Here is a 20,400-nt window from a genome sequence, read left to right on the forward strand (position 1 = left end):
ATTACTCTGTTCCAACTGATCAAATGCTTTAACTTTGGCACGTCTTGCAATTTTGTAAGTAAAGAAAAAGAACAATATATTATTCCATAAAAATTAAGTTTCTGGGAGCTAAATTGGGGCATTATTGGGAAACAGGCATGTGGAACAGGAATTGCTAGTCATCGATTGTGGTTTAGAATGACTTTAAAAAAAGAAGAGAGGGAGAGAGATGGATTCAGTATGCCCTGTGTTGTTTGATGGGTGTTTAGAACATTTGTGTATTTTCTTTCTTTTGAATCTGTTCAGTATCTGTTCCCTTTTATTTTCTCATTATCACCGTTATCCCTGCTTTATTGGAAGTTGTGTCAGTACAAAGCCATAATTTTACCTTCAGAATCCTTTTTTGTGTGTGAATTAAGATAAAATAAAATGAGAAGTGCTGAGAAGTTCTCTTCTTTCACTTACAAAAGAGAAGGGTTCCTATAGCAAGATTCCAGATGGACTCTGGCAGGGTTATGGTAAGCAAATCTGAAGGAAGAGATGTGCAAGCTTGGAAAAGTCACCTGCTGAGCACAAGTGTGAGGTAATTTTTAAAATTCCACATCCTGCTGAAGAAATAATCATAAAATACAGCTAAGGTTGTTCTAGTAAGAAAGAACGTATTATTCCTAGAAGATAATTTTTATGTGTAATTTTGGACATATGTGTTTGAGTTCCCGTAATTTTTTTCTCTGTACCTTTACATAAACCCAAATTATGAGCAGACACCTATGGAAAATGGTGGCTGATATCTTGGTGTGGTGGTGTTCCTTCTGGCAGGAAGGCAAGTGTTTAGTAGGACACTGCTAGCAAAACACCAGCCTAAGATTAGGAAGACTGGTTCTTTTCAGCATGCTCTGTACATCAGAGCAGATGACACCCACAAGGTGTTCTGCAGTGTAAAGTGCTCTCAGGAAATACTTCAGTGAGGGTCAAACAGATCTTCATAATACTCATGAAAATGAAATAGGGATTTGTAGATCTCACTCTGAACATTTCAATTCCTTCAGCTCTGTTGGATACCATCTTGGGAACAATTTGACTTGACTTTCCTGTGGGCAAGTCACTGACATGCTCTTGCAATCATTTGCAAGAATCATTTTAGACTCACTTATAACTGTATGCCTGATGGGAGCATTCGGCTTTATGATCAGAAGTATTCATACCAAATAAATAGCAAGAACCACATAAGCAAACAGCTTGTGTGCTTTGAAGAGCTTGTACCACAGCTTAGAGTTTGTTGCAGCTGTAGTACAAAATTACAAAATGATATGACAAATCCCAATGGAGTCAACATAACCTCTGTGTGCAGATACATCTGAATTACTCCATCAAAGATGCAAAGACTCTGAATGATCCCATAACTTTCTGGTAAGAACCTAGGAGTTTTGTAGTGCATGTGATGATAGTGGTATTTTATTCTACCCCCAAGTGACTGATTTTCCTGATGATTTTAGCATCGTTATTCATAGGTATGAAAAAGCTAAGAAGTTACTGTTTAAAAAACACTGCAGCATATTATTTAACTATGATTTACCTGTCTGACTTAAAACAAGAGAGACAAGATTTACTATTTTTTTCCATTTGACTGGAAAGGGGACAATGATGTTAAGCTAAATGTAACCTCAATATAACATCAGGTTCATCTCAGTGAACTCTGTAAAAACAGACATTATCACAGAGATTCATTTACAGAAAAGTAAATGTTAGATATAATTCAACCCGTAACTACCTGTTCCTTGAGTATTCAATCTCATACTGTGTGTTAGAGGGACGAGCTGGCAAAATGACTCGTGGTAATGTCTGTTTAAGCCCTTTTTGGTTACCTCCATTTGATGCTGGAAGATCAGGACTGCTGCTCATAAAGTAACAGTTTTGCCTCCAACTTCAGGCAATCATTTAGAAATACTTCAAAAAGCTTTCTTACAAAGTTTTCAGCTTAATTTTTTACAGATTCAGAAAATATTTCTGATTAGCTATAGAAAGGCACCTACACTTTGTAAGTCTTATTTCAATCATGATTTTCTGAGTACAAGGACCACAGTTGTGTCCATGTTAAATTTTAGGAAAATCAGGCCAATGAAAAGAAGTTTTGATTAAAATATGTTATATTCATGCTTTATGCAGGTTTGTGTATCTGACCTTTTTTCTCATTCTAGAAACCTCTGTTGAATTAAAATGAAATCCTGGCACCAGAAAAATCACACTGACTTTCTCTATGCATTTTAGTGATGCGATATTTCACTCAGCCTTTTTATTGCTTAGCTCTCATAGTAATCATGCATATACTTTCTTCCAGAAGGCATGTTTGTGTGTAGTGGGCTCTGTATTTGCCCTCGTGTCTCAGCAGTGCTCTTTGGATATAAGGATACGAGTCTGCTGGTCCCTCAAGCCAGCCAGACTCTGTTCAAGTCTCTTTAAGCCAGCAGAAGATGACAGAATAATATTCAGCCCCCTGCACTTACTAATCTGTATGATACTTTGGAACTACAGAACGAAGCATTGACAATTGGCCAGCCAATCTGAGAAATTCCATATTTTTTGATTAAAAACAAAAAATTCCCAAACATATATCAGGAGGAAGTAATATCCACAAACCCATCACCATGACCAATTAGTTGAGCTTACTACAACGTCAATTTTTCCATGTTTTGTATAGAAAACATATGTTTGAATAATGATTTTTCCATAATTAAATTATGTTGAGTTTGTTTCCTCAGATATTTCCTTGCCAGTCACACATTAATTATTCAGGCGTGATCAAATAGCAAGAGAAAATGGGCCACAGGCTGAGTGGCAAGTTGGGAATTCTTGTTTTTCATCCTCTGCAGTTCTTTACAGTACTGTGATTTGTAGACACATAGTCATTATTGTTCCAGGAGCCATATGCTCCAAGGGGAGTGTAGAAGGAACATTAAATGTTTGGAACTGAGATGCTGAGTTACTGTGTTTTTTTTGTGAGAGAATACCCACACACATACGTAGAACACAGAAGAATGATTGTCCACAGTGAATAAAGATCTACAAGACTGGGTAATTCTGCATGAGTTTTGTTACAAGAACAATGAACTGGAGCTCTAATCCTTTGAAATCTGTGATGCATTTTAAAACAGAAAAGTTAATTTCTATTTGCATTAGGGTTCCTTTCATAAAGCAGGCCACAAGACACAAGCATGTTCTCTCCATGACTAGCAGATCTATAGTCATTTCTCATCCAAATCTTTTCTGCAAATTCTCTGAATGAGCTGAGATAAAGATGGAGTTCCAGAACAACCTGAATTGTGAGTCCTGCCTTGAGCAATACACAGGCATTCCCTAGTCTTTGGCACCTAAGGGTCAGCACTGGAGCAAGCAGGACCTACTAACAACAGAATAGTCACACAAGCTAATGGTAGGGCAGAAAACTATGTACTGGAAAGTTAAGGTACTGTTCATAAGGAGTAAGATTATAGGATTTGCTGTAGTAATTAAGATAAATGTTTAACATACAGTAGTTTAAAATTAAAGTCATGTTGGATATATTCATTTAGTATACATGTGCATATGACTAAATTTATTTTTACTTATGTGTTGAAATAATTACATTTTGATATTTATTGATTACAGTAAGCATTAGAACGTAACCAATCAAGTTTTCTTTGGTGTATGTTTAATTCAAACATATTCAGCACACTATATGATCTTCTTCAAATCAAAACTGCATAGAGCTTTAAACTCTTTGGTACATTTTCAATTGAAGATATAATTACAATAAACCTAGGTTTATTCCTTTAAGTGACAAAGTCAGATGGACCTATACAATAATAAAATATTCCTTGTTTTCCTTATTTGGGAAATGATTCCTATGCGTAGTTCATGCTAACACTAGAATCATTTGATTCGATATGTGCATTTTCATTTCTGGGTTTCAGGGCAGTGCAACATGTGCATTCATCATTGCCATGGTTGCATGTGTTTGTTTTCATTTTCATGTAGGCACAGTATTTCAGACCTGCAGCAGACAGTTATATTTAAAGATTTTTTCTATTATCTGCTCTGAAGTAAAAAGCAAAGAACACTGCTATTTGTCTGACATTCTTTGTGATAACAAATAAACCAATTCAAGAGACTTTACTCTAAATCCAATAAGTGCCTAACCTTTTAGGTGTATAGCAATTACACTCCATATGTCACTTATTTCTTATATGCCATCAATCAAACAATGGGCTATTATCCACAATGAGAAGAGCTGACACCTGTTTCTCTCATGTCTTATGAGTAGTAAGCTGTTGAGTTACCTAATCTTAATTAATGTTTAGCAAACACTACTTCTGATTTCATGATCACATGCAACTTCAGAGTCAAAAGAGCGGGAGCAGAGAATTCTACCCTTTAGCAGTCAAATCTGGTAAGCCTAGTTTTCATATCTTAATAGAGAGTACTCATTATTCTACCTATTGAGTAGGTTGTAATTTTTTTTATCATTAAATCAATACACAATATTAGAATACTGTATACTGTACAAGAATTATATTGAATACCTCAGGGAGGAAATGGATCATCCTCATCTTTACAATGCTAGACTTTGGTTTGGGAATACAACTACACTTCAGCCCAAAGGCTGCTCTAGGAGAATAAAGTTTCCCAGGAAGCTGGAATTCTGTGTAAGGATCCCGATTTCTCTAGTCCCCACTGGCACCTTCTGTTCCTTGTACAGAGCATAGCTGTGGGACTGGCAGTCTGCATAGCAGGTTCATGGTGCCAGGACTCACCGGGTTTCACAATATCAGCCCCACTGCCAAAAAGCTACTATATTCATGTGTGGATGGATGCGTGGGTGGAAAGTGAAAGCTGGAAGTGCTTAACTGTTGTAATTATATAATTATTTCAAATTGCTACCTTCACCAAAATCTGCTGTGTTGTCTTTGGTAATTCAGTTTCTTTTATTTAATGGGAATGTCCTTTCCAAATCCCTTTTGACTGCTTTTTCTCTTTGCCAGAAATAAAACGTGTGCCACTCCAAGGGTGGAGAAGAGAGGTGGAAAAGCTACCCATGAAGATGGCAAGGGCAAGCTCATTTCAGATTCCAGGAGTCAGAAGTAGAAATTCAGCTGTGGGTAACAGCTGGCAGAAGGTTACACTCATCTATACGTGTGTCATTTTCTCTGCAGAAAAGGTAGCCATCTAAGAATGCCTTGCACGTCTAAGAATGCACTTAGTGAGGGCCAGGGAGAGAAATGACTGCTATTCTCTGGCACTTCTGATGCTTGCAATCCTCCCTCTTCTGCCAAGGCACCCAGGGTTACAATGACACTGGATTTTTTTTTAAATAAAGCAAACAAGTAAATAAATAACAAGAAAAGTAGAACAACAATTTTAGCTGGGAAGTGCCAAGATTTCCAGAGCATGTGAAAGATGTGCACAGTTATTTTAGGAGCTATTTTCTTGCAGCCTACAAAATAAAAAAGAAATTCCTTAACTTCAGTATTTCTTTTTTCAGACTAAGCAATAGAACTAGTCTTCTCCAAGGAATATTTCAATATCAAGTTTCATTACTTTACTATGTTTGCTGGAAACCTTTGAACATTGTAATCTTTTTCTTTTTTAATTCTCCTGAAGTCGTAAGAAGAACTTTACTTCTCCCTTTAGTTAATTACAAAAATTACCTGCAGACAGGAAAGAAAATCCCAAACTGTGAACATTTTGGCTAGTTATAAATCTACTGAGTCACACTTACGCAACTCTGAGATACAGCAGGCAAAGCAGCTATTAATATGAACTGCTATCATAACACATTAAAGTTCTACAATAAAAGTTGTTTTTATTGTGCAAACACTGTATAAAGTGAAGAAAGTCTCATGTTTGCAAAAGAGAGGAGAAAACACGAGTGCTCTAGGCTGCAAAAAGAAAGAAGAGTTTTGTTCATTTTGGCTGCTCTCATCTAAGATCTTTGTTTGCAAAAGCAGATAAACGTAAAAGTAGAGAAAAAAAGCATATAAAGACGAAGAAAATATGTCTCATTTTGTTCTTCTCCCTCCCTCATTTCCCTGGGAATTGCCTGGGAATTTGTCTGGGAATGATGAGAGAATGATAATCATGCTACTTAAACTGCTGCCAGGAAGCTATGTAGATACAGGGATTACCATATACACGCATGCTAGATATAAAACCTTTAACATGAAAAACACCCACAATCTGTAAAACAGTAAGTGCTAAGCTATTCATTTTAAGTTTGTGACACAGAATAACTGCTCCAGAGGTATATCTGAGTTACAATTGATACTTAGTGTCTAAACATACTGGATCACTTAGCAAACAACATTTCAGAATTTACGGCAAATGACTGAAATATCTACACCAGGTGTTAATCTATGTGTTCCTAAATGCAGGCAGCACATCAGCTCTTCAGCCCGTCTGCTCACCTAAGGACGCAAGGGTCTTTCCCTCCTCTCTTCCCGCTTGGGATAGGTTCCTTAAAGCAGTAGTCACAGTCTTTAAAGTGAAGGCATTGATTATTTCTTATGAGCTCTGTGCTAAGGTTATGCATAGGCTGTCAATTTTGATAGCTTTCAATACTTCCTCCTACACCTTGATTTCCAGCCACTTCTTTAATCATCAGCTACTAAAATGGACAAGGTTATCCACTGCTGTGCATTCTATGTTATCAGGTCCGCGGCCCTACCAAGTGAGATTGGTATGACCTAACAGATGTACCACCAGCCTGCAGCAAGCAACCCCACCAACCGGTTAAGAAGTCAAAATGAAGCTCAGTGATGTGAACGACGGCATCTTTTCCTAATAAAGTTTGTGAGCAGAGATTTAAATATATATATATATGTTTGAAATACAGAAACACAGAACTTCCTCAAGAGCATGAAAAAATAGATAGATAGTTGGTCTAAAGTTCCACTGCCATATGTGTTGGTTTTATCACTAGAAATAGTAAGTTTGACAGCACCCAGCCCTGATTTTTGGTTATACAGCAAGAATCTACTGTTTGGCAGTTGAGGGGAGGGGTAGAGAGGAGGAGGATGGTGGCAGCTTGCCGTTCACTGGGGACATATGTCTGAAACTGGATTGTCTGAGATTACAAAGATGTATAGCTTGCCTTGCAGTTATGCAAAAATTTCACTTTAACAATGCAGAATATGAATGTTTGCCAAGAATGTTTTTGTTGAGATTGTATAGAGAAAAATATGAAATGCTATCAGGAAATAGATGTTTTCCTCAACCTGACTCAGTATGACAGATGACACTTCAGGTTGCTGGCATGTTAAAAGTTTTCAAAATTCTTTTTCTTAGAGCAACCTAAGAGCACAAATATCTTTTAAACAAGTTATACCTTTACATCATTTTCTCCATTGCATTGCAGATGTTCTCCCCTTAAATGTTGCCATCAGAAGGAAAAAAGAAATCCTCTAGGGCTTTGACAAGTATCTTAATGCCTTTTTTCCTCGCTATTTTGTCACTGATCAATAGAGCTAAATGCCATGCACCCATCAAGACTACAAAGGTTGATTGCACAAGCTGTCTCAGCACGTGGAGCTGATCTGTTATGTTTTACACTCCTAGAAATGTCACGGTGGGGGAAATCCTAGCCCAACATACATCAGCCTTTCTGCCAGATGAGCAAAGATGCTGAATGAGGGTTGCTTTGGTAGTCTCTATCATGGTGACTGGAGCACCAGTTCACTTCAGGGCAAAGAGAAGAAATAAGACTCCTTGGATCACTTTCTCCGTTAAGTATGAAATCAGCTAGTGACTTTATTCTCCTGATCAGCAACCCAGTTCAACTGCAGTCTCCTAATGCTGGTTGAAACTCATTTATCCTCTTATTTTCTACAGGTAAGTCTCCCTGGCTCCAAATCTAATTATCAGAGAAGTAAAAAAAAAAAGGTTCTTTTTCCTTTATCTCAAAGCTTATTTACACAGAGGTTAAAAAATATTAGTGTATAAAACCCATGAGCTGTAAGACATAAGAGTGCTTTCCCATTTGCTTTCTGTTTGTCAGAGCTGCTGAAGACTGATTGTTTTCTCACACTGGACCCAAGGATGTAGACAAAAATAAGGGCAAATGCAAGTGTAGATTGAGAGGATTCTTAAGGTCGCCCTCTGCTACTTTGTATTACTGTTTGAGTTAACACAAAAGCCCAAATCAAAGAAGATTTACTTTATAAGGACACTGAATATACTTAGGCAAATGCCTCATTTTACTACGATAAAATTAGTCACATGTGCAAGTGTATGCAAAACTGCAGTCTAGTTGTAGCTCTGATACAGCGTTCCTTGGGAAAGTCATTTAACTTCTCTATCTTCTAACTAGCAAAATAAGCAAAACAACATAAATTTCTAGTCATGTGATTCTTAGGAGACAAAAACAATAAAAATATAGTCATTTTATTTATCAAAGTCTGCCATTGTGCTTCTTATCATTCTCAGTAACATTTGCTATCATAAATAATTTAAAAGCTCATATATATTCCAGAAAAGGATACAAACATTAGCAATGAGGCAAAGAAGATAACACATTAAGTCATATGCTAAGCTATTTTTAAAGAGTGAGATTGTTATCAAAGGTAGCATGTTCCACGTGTTTTATGCAGGAGAATTAGGGCACAACAAATCCAGTGCAGCGTATCACAGCTGTTTCAGCTAACAAGAAAACTTTTTGCTACTTTCTGAACCTGTTGCACGTGATAGAAAAGCCCTGTTAAGTGTTGCAAGGGGGCTTTACAGTTGTGCTTTGAACAGTTGCTAACGAATAAAGAAGGTCAGACGTCTTTTACCATTTGTGCAGCAGTGAGCACACTGCCAGTGCAGAATTGGCAGCAAATAGGACATTTGTCCTGCTATTCTTTATAGGAAGATGGAAGATCAGTGCTTGATTTACAAGGGATTAGAAGAGTTCTTCCAAACCAAAAATATCTTTAACGCAACCTGAACAGTTTGGAGAAACCACTCTTCGGGCCACGGATGTCTGCAGTTAAAAGCCTTAATCATCTTCAGTAAAAGATTTTGATTCCTAGGCAAGATGAAGAGCTCCTTAGAATAGCTTGTCCACATAGCTACCAGGTGAGCTATAATACATAATAGATTTCCTTTCAAGCTATTTTTCTAGCTTGATTCTTAAATCTGCTGAACAGCAAAGCTCCTTTTGATATGAATGGTGTATGTGCGGACAAAGCTCAGCAGGTTGGCATCCATTAAATTTTGCATTTTGTGTTTTTCTGTGACACCATACAGTTGTAAGGATAGTATAAAAAGCAGACTTGAGCACCAGGCAGCATCTTACACTTGTGCAAGGCTAAATATCGACTCAGTACTACTCTTTCCTCACTGTACCATTCTATAACTGTTTTGCTCTTCTGCAGCATGTGTATGATTTGCATGTGTTTATTCATAGCATATTCATTTAAATTCTTGATTGATAGGAACATTGAATCAGAATTTGAGAGATTCTTTTAGTAATTTGCTTGAAATTAATATTTTATGCAAATTACTCAGAAAAAAGAATATTCTCCAAAATTATATTACACTCTTTGAAAAAGAATGATAATCAATTTTCTTTCAAGAATACTAGTTATTACAAAGTTGTTGTCTTTGAAGATATAGGAACCATTTATCTCTCTGTTTCCTTGTAGAGATGAATTAATTTAGTTGTTTAGAAAAAGCTTTTCACATGTGTGGGGAGTGTACTCAATTCTTTGTTGTTTTTCCATTTTGATGATACAAAACGAGCTCTTTTTCTTCCTATATCCTGATACTTAATTTTATTTCCAGAACCAACTTATTTGAAAGCCATGAAATTCAATAGCACAATTCTTTTCAATGGGATGAATGTATAATGCCTTTTTCAACATAGTAGATGAATCTTTTTGATAGTTCCAATGTTCTTTAATTCAGTAAGAGATAATAGGAGTTGCATTTTCTTATTGAATTAGTCCTTGAGTTACTACTTTGTCGGTTTTTAATATTTCAAATGTAAAAAGGGATATCAGGACTTTATCCTTATTTGTAAGAGATTAATCTTAATTAACATAAATACAGCTTTCACCAAAGGTTCTAAAAATACTCAAAGCAAGTAAGCATTGTCACTCTTTTTTAAAGATTAGGGCAAGGTAGTTGAAAGACTAAAGTCACAACCATTTGTTAACAAAGGTTAATATTTCCAAAGTACACAGAGAACTTCAGTTGCTGGTGTTGCATGGACACCGTTGTTCCTAAGGAAACAATTTCATTTCACTCTTGGAAAAAAAGAGAGTGTGAAGGTGGTAAATCCCTGTAAAACCATGATGATGGTCAAGGAATGGAACATGTTCCCCAAAGAGGTTGCGCAGTCCTTGTCCTTGGAGGATGTGGAAGACCAAACTGGACAAAGCCTTGAGTAACCTGGTCTGACTTCCTCATAGCTGACTGCTTTGAGCAGGAGGTTGGCTTTAATTTAACAATTCTTCCCATAAAAGATTCTTTCATCTGCAAGGTAAATAAAGTAGTATCCCTACAGCTGTTGTGAGAAGATCTTGGCTTTTTTCCTTTGACTAGTCATAGACATTCCACTTCATCTCTATGTATAGCACAGCTCTACAGTAGGGGTTTTTGACCTGTGATGCAGACAGCTGTGAGCCCAGCCTGCTCTTATTTATTTATTTATTTACTATTGCAGTTCCCTTAGTACTAAACTTTCTGTCAGTAGGCTTAAGTTCACCATACCAGAGTCAACATTTTCAGCTGAATTTTTTTAAGGGTCTTAACATTGCAAAAGGTTGAAAACCATTGCTCTAGAGAACTTTAGAAGAAATGAGATCCTTTAGTGAGCACACTTTTGTAGTAAAATTCTTTTCAAGTCAAGTTTCAGCTGTCTTTGTAGAGACAAGAAATAAGGGCATTGACTTTTTCCTATACAAGTGATATGGTCCTCTAGTCTACTATAGTCATTCTATATCTATACCATTTTCCAGTCTGAGTCAAGTTTATCAATAAACACTCTTTACAATCTTAGAGAGACTAGCAGCAGTTCTGTGGCAATAGGATAAAGAAATGTCATTTATCTTTTCAAATTAAGACCCTCATTCTGCAAATACATAATCTTAATTTTGTATTCTACAAGCAGCTTTAAGTCACAGTGCCTAGAAGTAACCTAGAAATGTGCTTATGTAGGATTATGATTTAAGAAACTACAGATTAATGTTAGTTTGGTTAGCTGTTAGTTTTATCTCACTATTCCTAGCCATACACTGATACCTCTTCCAAAGTGTTATCAATGAAAATATCAAAGATCATTTGTGGAAGATTCTTCATGCTTGAACAGCTCTTTTTTTCCCCGGGAGCTTAAACACGATTTTATAGATTCATAACAGGACTGAAAGGGGCCTGAAGAGGTCATTTAATCCACCCTCTGTTCCAAGGCAAGATCAAACATATCAGTCGTGATAAATGTTTCTCTAGACTGTCTTTTTAAAAACTTCCAACTACAGGGATCCCAAACCCCTCCCAGGTAATCTATTCCAGTGCATCACTATCGTTATCTCTGAAAGATTTCTGTAGTAACTAGTTTGAATTTTCCTTGTTGCAGGATAAATCCAATATTGCCTGTTCAATTCACCATTGACACAGAGCGTAGATTATTGCCTTCTTTTTACAGCAACTTTTTTGCATATGTAAAAGCTTAGTTCAGAGGAGAAAAACAGGTTAGAGGTCTAGAAAACACAGCTATGAGTATAGGCTGAAGAACTGAGTCATTCAACTTCAAAGAGAGAAAACTAACGAGGTTTTAGACAAATCTTCAAATATGCGTAAATTCTTCTATTGATTCACACTTTTTTAACACTCAGGAACCAAAACTGGACATAGCAGTACAGGTGAAGCTTTTGCAGCTACAAGCACAGCAGAAAAATATTTCATAAGTCTAGGATATGCATATGCTGATACATTCCTTAGAACACCTATTTCACTTGCAACACAATGCTTTTGATGACTCGCATTAAATTTATGACTTACTACAACCCTCAGATGCAAATTGCTACCAAGCCATTTATTCCACATCCTGTGTTTCTGCCTAAACACAATACCTTCAATATACTCATACTGGGCAGTATTCTATTTTTTTTTCCCATACAATATTTGCCAAGATAATTTTGAATTCTTTCCTGTTCCTATTGACTATAGGCCTCCTCCACACAGCAGGTATCTACTTGCTGGCTTAATCTCCTTAATGCATTTATTGAGGAAGGCTGAACAAAGTTGCCTGAAGGTTGCTCAGTAGGTTCTTCATAAATATTCCTAGAAATTTCCTTTCTTGGATCCCCCTTTATTTCACAAGATGGCAATGTGTGATGGCTGCCTTATGTTTGTTACCTCATAAGCTGTCGAACAGCTATCCACGCAATTATTAGTTCCTTTCTGACATGGGATTACTCCCTGCCAAGTCAGTATCAGTAAAATGTGGAACTTGCCTCTTCTTAAATGCCCCAGGTAACATCGCTGAGGTAACGATTTGATGCAAAACTATCTTTTCTGTTCCTTCCATGAATCTACAAAATCCAGGATAGAACTGATACATACTGTAAACAATCACATTTAAAGCCCTCAATTGTGTAAATCAGAACAGTGGTTCCAGAGAGGCATGACAATAGTTAAACGGTGAAAGAAAGCTAGAAAGAATTGTTTTGGGTTTTTTTCTTTGTTTTTAGAAAGTTTCGTAATTAGTGTTGGGGCACACTGGGCACTGAATTCATTTTGCAGTATCACATAAAAGCAAGCTGAGTTCCTCTCAGTGCAAAACCAACCTCAAGCTACCTTGACGACAAGATACCAATAACCCTGTAATTTCAATGCTTCACTCTTTTTTTGTGTTCTGTATCTCAGTGAAGTCTCATCTTCCCAGCCCAGTGCCATAGGCTAATAGTCTGTAACAAAGCTCACCCTCAAAAATGTCAGCTATAATGAAAAAAACAACATCACAGATAAGAAAGTTGGCCTTAGCTAATTCCTAAGGGCCCTCCTCTGAGGTTCTGTAGCTTCTTCTCTTTCATCCACTAACCTGAATTAGAAGTATATGGGAAACCGAACTATTCCTGCTTCTTTCTACTGAATCACTCATTACCCATCAAAGAATGATGGATTCCCACAGAATGAAAATTCTGTGGACAGTTGAGAAGAAAATGTCCACAGCAATCAAACCCAAAAATTAACTATGCCCACATTAGTGACCTACTAACTAATGTTACATAGAACTAGTAACAGTAGACACAAATACATACATTCTATCTGCCAGCCCAAATGGTTTGTATTCTATGTTACTCAGTCATTTACAACACTGAAGGGAGTACAAAATCCTATGGATCTGAATCTATAAGATTTTGTGATGGTATAAATTAAATCCACAGCACAAGGCCTTTAATGTAGCAAAGAGAGATAAGATGAGGATAGAGAGCCTTATGGAATAAGAAAGTGGAAAAAGACGGGTAGTAAACAAAGGAAATTCAGGAGGATAAGGCTTTCTTTCATTACAAATAACCTTCTACTGTGTATGCTTGGATACTTCTTGTGACAAATTAGAAATATTTAAATAAATCTTGGACTAAACATACATTAAATTAGGAAAAACAGGGCTAACATTACCCAGTCTTACATTCCTTTATTATCACTCATTGATAGTAATGAATGGACAGTATTTTTATTCATTCAGCTTCTAACTTCTCTACTGATAGCCAGTGAATAATGTCGAGGTCAGAAACAATTGCACTGATTGTATCTGAGATATGATGATCTGCCTCAAACGAAAAAAATGAGGTTAGCCCACTATCACTAATTTTCAGGTAGTAATGACTATACCCAAATAACGTTGGCCAGATTTGAACAAGTGTCCTGGAAGCAGAGAGATCTAATTTCAGGACTGTCCTGTTTTGAAGCCCTGTAGCATCTGAGAAAGACCACAAAGGGATTACCAAGGGATCTATATACCAATATCTTTCTTAACCTAAGGGATTTCCCAGTTTTATTTGGTTTTAACAAACAGGTACAATTTTTTGAAATTTGATCAAACAATTTCACCATACAGGTATATTAGTTTGAAAATGCGTTCTATTTGAAAAGTTCAACCAATATCTCATTGATTTACACCACACCATAATACAGTGTGCCTTTGTTATCGAATAAGTAATATACCACTGCTATGAATTTGATAGTCTTACTTGTTACATTTGCTATTTCAGCAGGTTGTTAAATGTCAGACGAATGTTTTATGCTGCCTTTAGACCTCACCAAAACGTCTTTCCCAATATATTGCAGGACTAACTTCACTGATTCTTACTGTGGGGCAGTGAGTTACTTTTACAGGCCACAGAGCACTTAGCTGAACTTAGCTTTTGCTACTCTGAATCAAAAACACAAAGCCATATATTTAAGCCCGTTTTTAGAATTTCTTGGAACATGAACTGAGACACTATTTGCCTCTTACACTTTTCTTGTTGATCCAGATTGAGATCATCATTTTTCTAAAAAGCTACAATGAAAAAAAAATAAAGGTTCTTAGTTCATGTGTTTAAAAGGATATAGCAAGATGACATATGAAAGCTGGGGGTGAAAGATTTAAAGCTAAGTAAAAGATAGTCCAACTGGCTTGAAAGAAATAAATCTAATTAATTAAATGACTGAAAACTTGCATGTTTTTCCCCAACATTCTCAAGCAAACAGAAGTTCACACAGACACATACATATATATATACAGCTATCAAAATTACACTAATTTGACAGAATTTAGGAAAACATCATTTTGTGTTAAATTTAAGAATTCCTCTGAGGTGTCATCTTTAATCTGCAGTATAAAATATTTTTTTAGTCCCTGGAAGACTAAGAGGCTCCTGCCTCCTCTCCACCATTAGCACTGCCCAGTGTTTTCTGCAACATATAATGTATTAAACAGTCAAACAGGGGTACATGCTCTCTTTCCCTCCTTGCCACTATCTTTTGCTAGTTAAGCCAAGGCTACATCTGTCCCATTATTGTAGTTTTCCCAAGAAATCTGTAAAGAACATTTTTGATAAATATTTTACAGTAGATAAAAAAATCAAGGAGGAGCAAAATAAGAAACTTTTGATACATCAAAACTATTATGAATTCCTCAGAATAAAGATGGATGTTCTTAAGTATAGTATGCATAATGTTCTCAGCTCCAATTTGGAGTAAAAGGAATAGCATCAATCAGAGCTCAGCACATTACATGTTAGGTAATTTTGAAATCTGACCATCTGCATTACAAGATGAGTTGCTCTTTTCTGAATACCTGGTCCCTAACTTGGCACAGACCAATTCTGAAAATGAGTCCAATCATTGATTCTAAACGCTGGGAAAGTTGGCTTTGAAACTGTTTTGAGAATCTCGTTCAACAAGGTCAGACATGGCAACCTTCATAAAAAAGAACAACAATAAACCTCAACCCCCCACAGATGATTCCATTTATTTACTTTGTCTTCTGTCCTCTCCCAACAAGTACTGCAGTCAAAGGAGGGAGAAGTATTAGTTCATGGGTATCCTGTGGTACCCAAAACACATTAATTAAGCAGCTGATTAGCAGTTAATAAGATGTAAGAACTCATTATATTAACAAATTTCAAAATACTTAAAGTGGTATCTCTTTAGGTATTTATCTAGCGTGCCTAACAACTGAACACCTTTCCCAAACAGCTTGAGTCATCCACACTCAGGACTCTGACTTAGGAAAAAGTAACTTTGAAATACAGCACCTCTCCCAAAGGCAGCTCTCCTCAGGGGCATACTGCCTCCTTTCTTCCCTTGCTTCCTTCTGCGGCTTGCACAGAAGACCGGACAAGAGGCAGAGGAACATGAGTTAACTAACATAATTCTTGTAAATGTAATGTGTGGAAATCTGTCAGGGAAGCACTGCAGTTACATTCGTTCTCTCACCCAGAAAGTGCCATATACAAAGCTTGCCTTTAAACACCTTCTTATTCTTTGATACCACCAATATACTGACAGGACCTGCACGTATAGAAGTGTGGTTGCCAGCTGGGAGATGAGTGGTGCTTGCTGCACCCACTCCCAGGGAGGTAAAGCGTGCCAGCAGAAGCTGATCCACTTCAGTAACAGCGTTTCCCTCATCTCTCTGAGCAGCTGGAGCTGCTTTGAGAACAAGCCTCACTCCCAGCCGCTTCCACATCTCCTCTCTGGCACCTGTCCTTCTGTTTACTTATCGACGTTGGTTTATTGATATAGTTCTCATGATTGCCTGTCTGAACAATTAACCCAGCTTTTTCTTTATATCAGCTTGAGGAGTGGTGGAAAGGGTCTAAATGGAAGTATATGTACAAGCATTCGAGAAGGAAAGGGTTTGTCATAAAGAAGTGTATGTGGATGAAGCAAGATGCATGGTTGTCTGCAGCAGGTTTGGGAATGGCAAAGTCTGATTCCTGGTTAGCAGGTACCACTTGGTACACACAGTCTACTGAGCTACACTACACAGAGGAAAACTGAGTGCGTCCCTGGGCAGAGGAATTACAATCTGGGACAAAAAGATTCTTCTAGAGAATGGGTTCAGGTTACTTTACATCAGCCTTTCAAATCCAGATACATTCAGATCCAGAAGGAGGACACATTTGAACTCGTCAAAATTTCAGCACAAATTAAGTAGGTGCAACACTCACTAAGTGCCATCAGAAGGATGAGAACTCAGAACTGTCTTTTTTGGCAAGCCAGATGTTTCACTGAATTGATCTGGATGTGACTGAGGACAGAATGAGAAATATGTAAAGTATTAACAGCTTTACACAATGCTGTAAAGTCTGTGCTGTTATGGTGCAAATAATGAATAATACTATTCAGAACAGCAATTTTGATTAAAGAAAAAAATAATTTGAGAAGGTAATTCTGGATTTCTACAAAGGGTGAGTCCAAGTTCAACATTTCATTAATGAAGATGTGGGTCTGCCATTGCTGCCTACAGAATTTCAGAGTGGTTATCACTCAAAAATGATGTAACATTTGCTCCTACTTAGGTGTTTGGAATATTTAGATTTGTGATTAAGTAATGAATCCAAACTCTAATGGCTTTTTATCCACTACAAATGTAGAGACATTTCATTTTCATTTGAGTCCAATAAATTATTTTCTGTCTGCAATCTAAAAAAAAAAAAAAAAAAAAAAAAAAAATCCTAGTTTGCTCTTGGCTCTTCCCCTGTCTACTCCAAACACTGAAAATGTCAAGTTTGCTCACTAATTAAACATGTCTGTCTTAGACTGCACTTGTATTTTTCATCATAATGGTGCAGAGTCCCAGTGAGACATTATACATTCATGTTTTCAAATAAAAGATGTAAAAAAAATACAAATATAAATTTAATGGAGCAATCTCTTAATGAGCAAAGCAATTATAGCATAGGAGGAATGAAGGAATTATCCTTCTGAAAGGTTCTGATTCATGTAGATGGAAATCTTCTCAGTATTTACAGGCCCAGGGCTTCAGAGCCTGGTTGAGGCATATGTTTTGGGGGCAGATCCTCTATATTAAAAAAAAAGGGGGGGGGGCAAATAAAATGCAAGTTATTAGTGGAAGTAAGGGAAAATGTGCTTAAAACAAAAAGAGAGGGCTAGACTGAAAAGTGCCTTAAATTTATAACATGAATTAAAAGTCTCTGGATTTTCAAAACTGCAACTGAAATCTTGCAGAAAAAGATTTCCTATGCTATTTTAGTTCTTCTGCATTTATTTAGAAATGAAATAAAAAAATAAAAAAAATAAAAGAAGACCCCATGTATCAACACTTCAAAACTTAAACTTCTTTTGGTAATTTCAAAGTCCAGCTCTAAAAATGGTTGAGGCTTCATGGCACTTGTGTGGTACGCTATCTTATAGTTTAAGGCAGCCAGCATATTCATAGCATAAAGTTCCACTGTTCTGTTTTTGGACATTTTGAAGGTTCTGTTGGGCCTGATTCTAACTAATTTCTAACATATAATTAGTAAAATAGAATAAAGAAAAGTTCAGGTGTGGCCAGGAACACAATAGCAGAGCATAATGAAATAAGTTAATATTTTTCATAAAATAAGAAGGAAGTATAGTATTAAAGGAATAAAATCATATTTAAGTTGGAGGGGGACTGTATTCATAGAATAAATTAGAGAGGTGATCAAATATACTTGCACAATATGAGCAGCTGGAGAAGTTAGATGAGGAGAGACAGAAGTAATTCTAAAAATCTACCAAGTAAAAGTGATCATACCATGTAGGGAGAGTAGGCAATGTTTTTCCCTTAAGAGGAAACTAGCACTAAGATGCCAGAGGGATGATTAAACAGATCTTTCCTATTAACAGAGTTTTAGGGAACTGGACTCTCTCCATTTAAATGTGTATCGTAGGGAAAAAGCCATCTGTATGTCGTAACAAAGTAGGTCCCGCCGAGTGCGCTCAGTGCAGATACAAACCTATACAAGAAAGTAAAAATGAGTATAGCTGCACAGAGAGCCATTCTGTAGACCTCTACCAGGATACGGTTCATAGAAAATAGCTCCCGAGATGAGTCAGTGCGTTTCCTCCCTTCACCGAATGCCGGTTCTGACACGAGTTCTGTCGGCCTCCTCACTTGCGCGACACACACGCACATGTGGACTCAGCTGTGGAACATATGCTCAGGTACATTCCCCAGAAAGAGTGAAAATGCATGTTTTGGAAGATGAATCTAGAAAAACAAGCATTTTGCTAGCCAGACATGCTGTGCTAGAGGTAAGCCCAGCATTTTGAGCAAAAACATGGCACATAACTTAAGACAATAGATTTTGGAAAGGTACCAAAGACACAAGAATTGTCATCTGGTATGGCAGTAATCTTATCCCTGGAAGCATCTCTGTACTAGAACTGTACTCCAAAGCAGGGGGGGAGGGCGGAAGTTGGGGGGGGGGGGGGAAGTGGGGAAGAGAAAAAAACAGAAAAAAAACAGCATGGCACTGGAGAACTGGCATACAACAAGTTGTCAGGTATCACTGTCATTCAGTCTTTTAACTTGTCAAAATTTTCCGTAAGAAATCTCCAAGAGGAACTCTTCCATCTAAGAACAGACCTGTACCACCCTATGGATCTGACTCATTTCTTCTGCTCCCTTTTCTACTCAGTATCAAAGGGTGGGTTGCAAAGGAACAGGAGACAACGGCAGGGGCTTGGGAAGGTCACATGCTTCATGAAAATAAAACATTGCTGAACTGGAAGGAAATATGTGAGTGAAAAAGAAAGGATGTAGGGTTGCGTGGATATGGGAGAAAAAAGGATGGAAAGATGGAGTGAGATTTAGGGTAAGAAAAGAGATTAAGAAAGTGTTGTTTGGGCAAGACTAACAAAGGATTTAAAGGAGGAATAACTAAAGCAATATGGAAAGAGTAGTAACTAATGCTGGTTTTGAATATCTTCAACTAAAGACAATATTGCCTGAATTTTTTTTACTGGTGAGGATGTTCCTTCAGGCTCTTGAGAGGCAGGACTGAAAAGACAAATCCAGCTTTCAGTTTCAAAACAAATGTTTCAGTGTGATTCTGCTTTACAAATATACGCCAAAGTCTGGGTTTATTCCAATATGGAACAGAAATTGATTTTCAAAACCTCAGAAGCAGAGCTGTTCATCTCTTGATAGAAAGGTAAGGTATAGCTGGGTTATTAGTGTTAAAGAAAAACAAATAATTTTGAGAGAGATGAGGGAGAAAAATGAAGGGCAATAACATCCTATGTTAATGTAAACTCCAGGGATTAGACTTGATTCTGATCTCATCTATACTTTGTCTCCCAGATTTCATAGCAATTACATTCAATGTAAATGGATCTTAGTGGGATTGGAATTATGTGCTTGATCTTACCAATATTGTAAGCTACCAGAATCAGAGACCCATTTCCTTACGCCTCATATAACACACAAAACTAGCAGCTGGCATTTTTGCTTACATCTTTGTCACTTTAACACAGTGAAGAAAAGCCTCCATGAGAACTATTTGCAGTGTTAAAGTAATCTGAATCAATTAGTAGGTTGTTTAGTTGAACCATTTAGACAGAAGAGTAAATACCCCTCGTTACATACCATGAGACTTTCTGACAGTTCAGTAATGTCTGCTGTTCAAAATAACATAGTGCAATCCACCAGACAGCATTATACATTCTGTTTGGGTGTCCTACCATATCAAGTGCTTTCATTTCGGTAAATGAAAAAAATCAACTATTTTTCTGAACATATTTCTAAACATGAAAGTTGCTAAAGTAATTTCTTTAAACACTATACAAGGTTATCTTGTTCAATTCCATTCAAATTTGAAGCGAATAGGGAAGTTTTTCAAAGGCACTAAAATCCCATTGTTTGAAAGAATATGTGCACTTCCAGACTTGTGTTTCAATGCATGTTAATGTGACTACAGC

The 20,400-nt window shown here is 36.9% G+C and overlaps 2 long non-coding RNA genes across 7 annotated transcripts in view; one reads left to right on the forward strand and one right to left on the reverse strand.

The window, feature by feature from the left end:
- The window catches only part of LOC112984399 (uncharacterized), a 271,769-nt gene that overhangs the window by 49,800 nt on the left and 201,569 nt on the right, over window positions 1–20,400 (reverse strand). The gene's annotated exons all lie outside the window — the stretch shown is intronic.
- On the forward strand, window positions 4,362–6,805 carry LOC135329729 (uncharacterized). The gene is made up of 3 exons (XR_010391336.1): window positions 4,362–4,405; window positions 4,998–5,173; window positions 6,666–6,805. It is a non-coding gene; the product is annotated as an uncharacterized LOC135329729 (long non-coding RNA).

The sequence above is a fragment of the Dromaius novaehollandiae genome, chromosome 13 (assembly GCF_036370855.1).
Source record: "Dromaius novaehollandiae isolate bDroNov1 chromosome 13, bDroNov1.hap1, whole genome shotgun sequence".
In the NCBI taxonomy this organism is placed as follows: Eukaryota; Metazoa; Chordata; class Aves; order Casuariiformes; family Dromaiidae; genus Dromaius; species Dromaius novaehollandiae.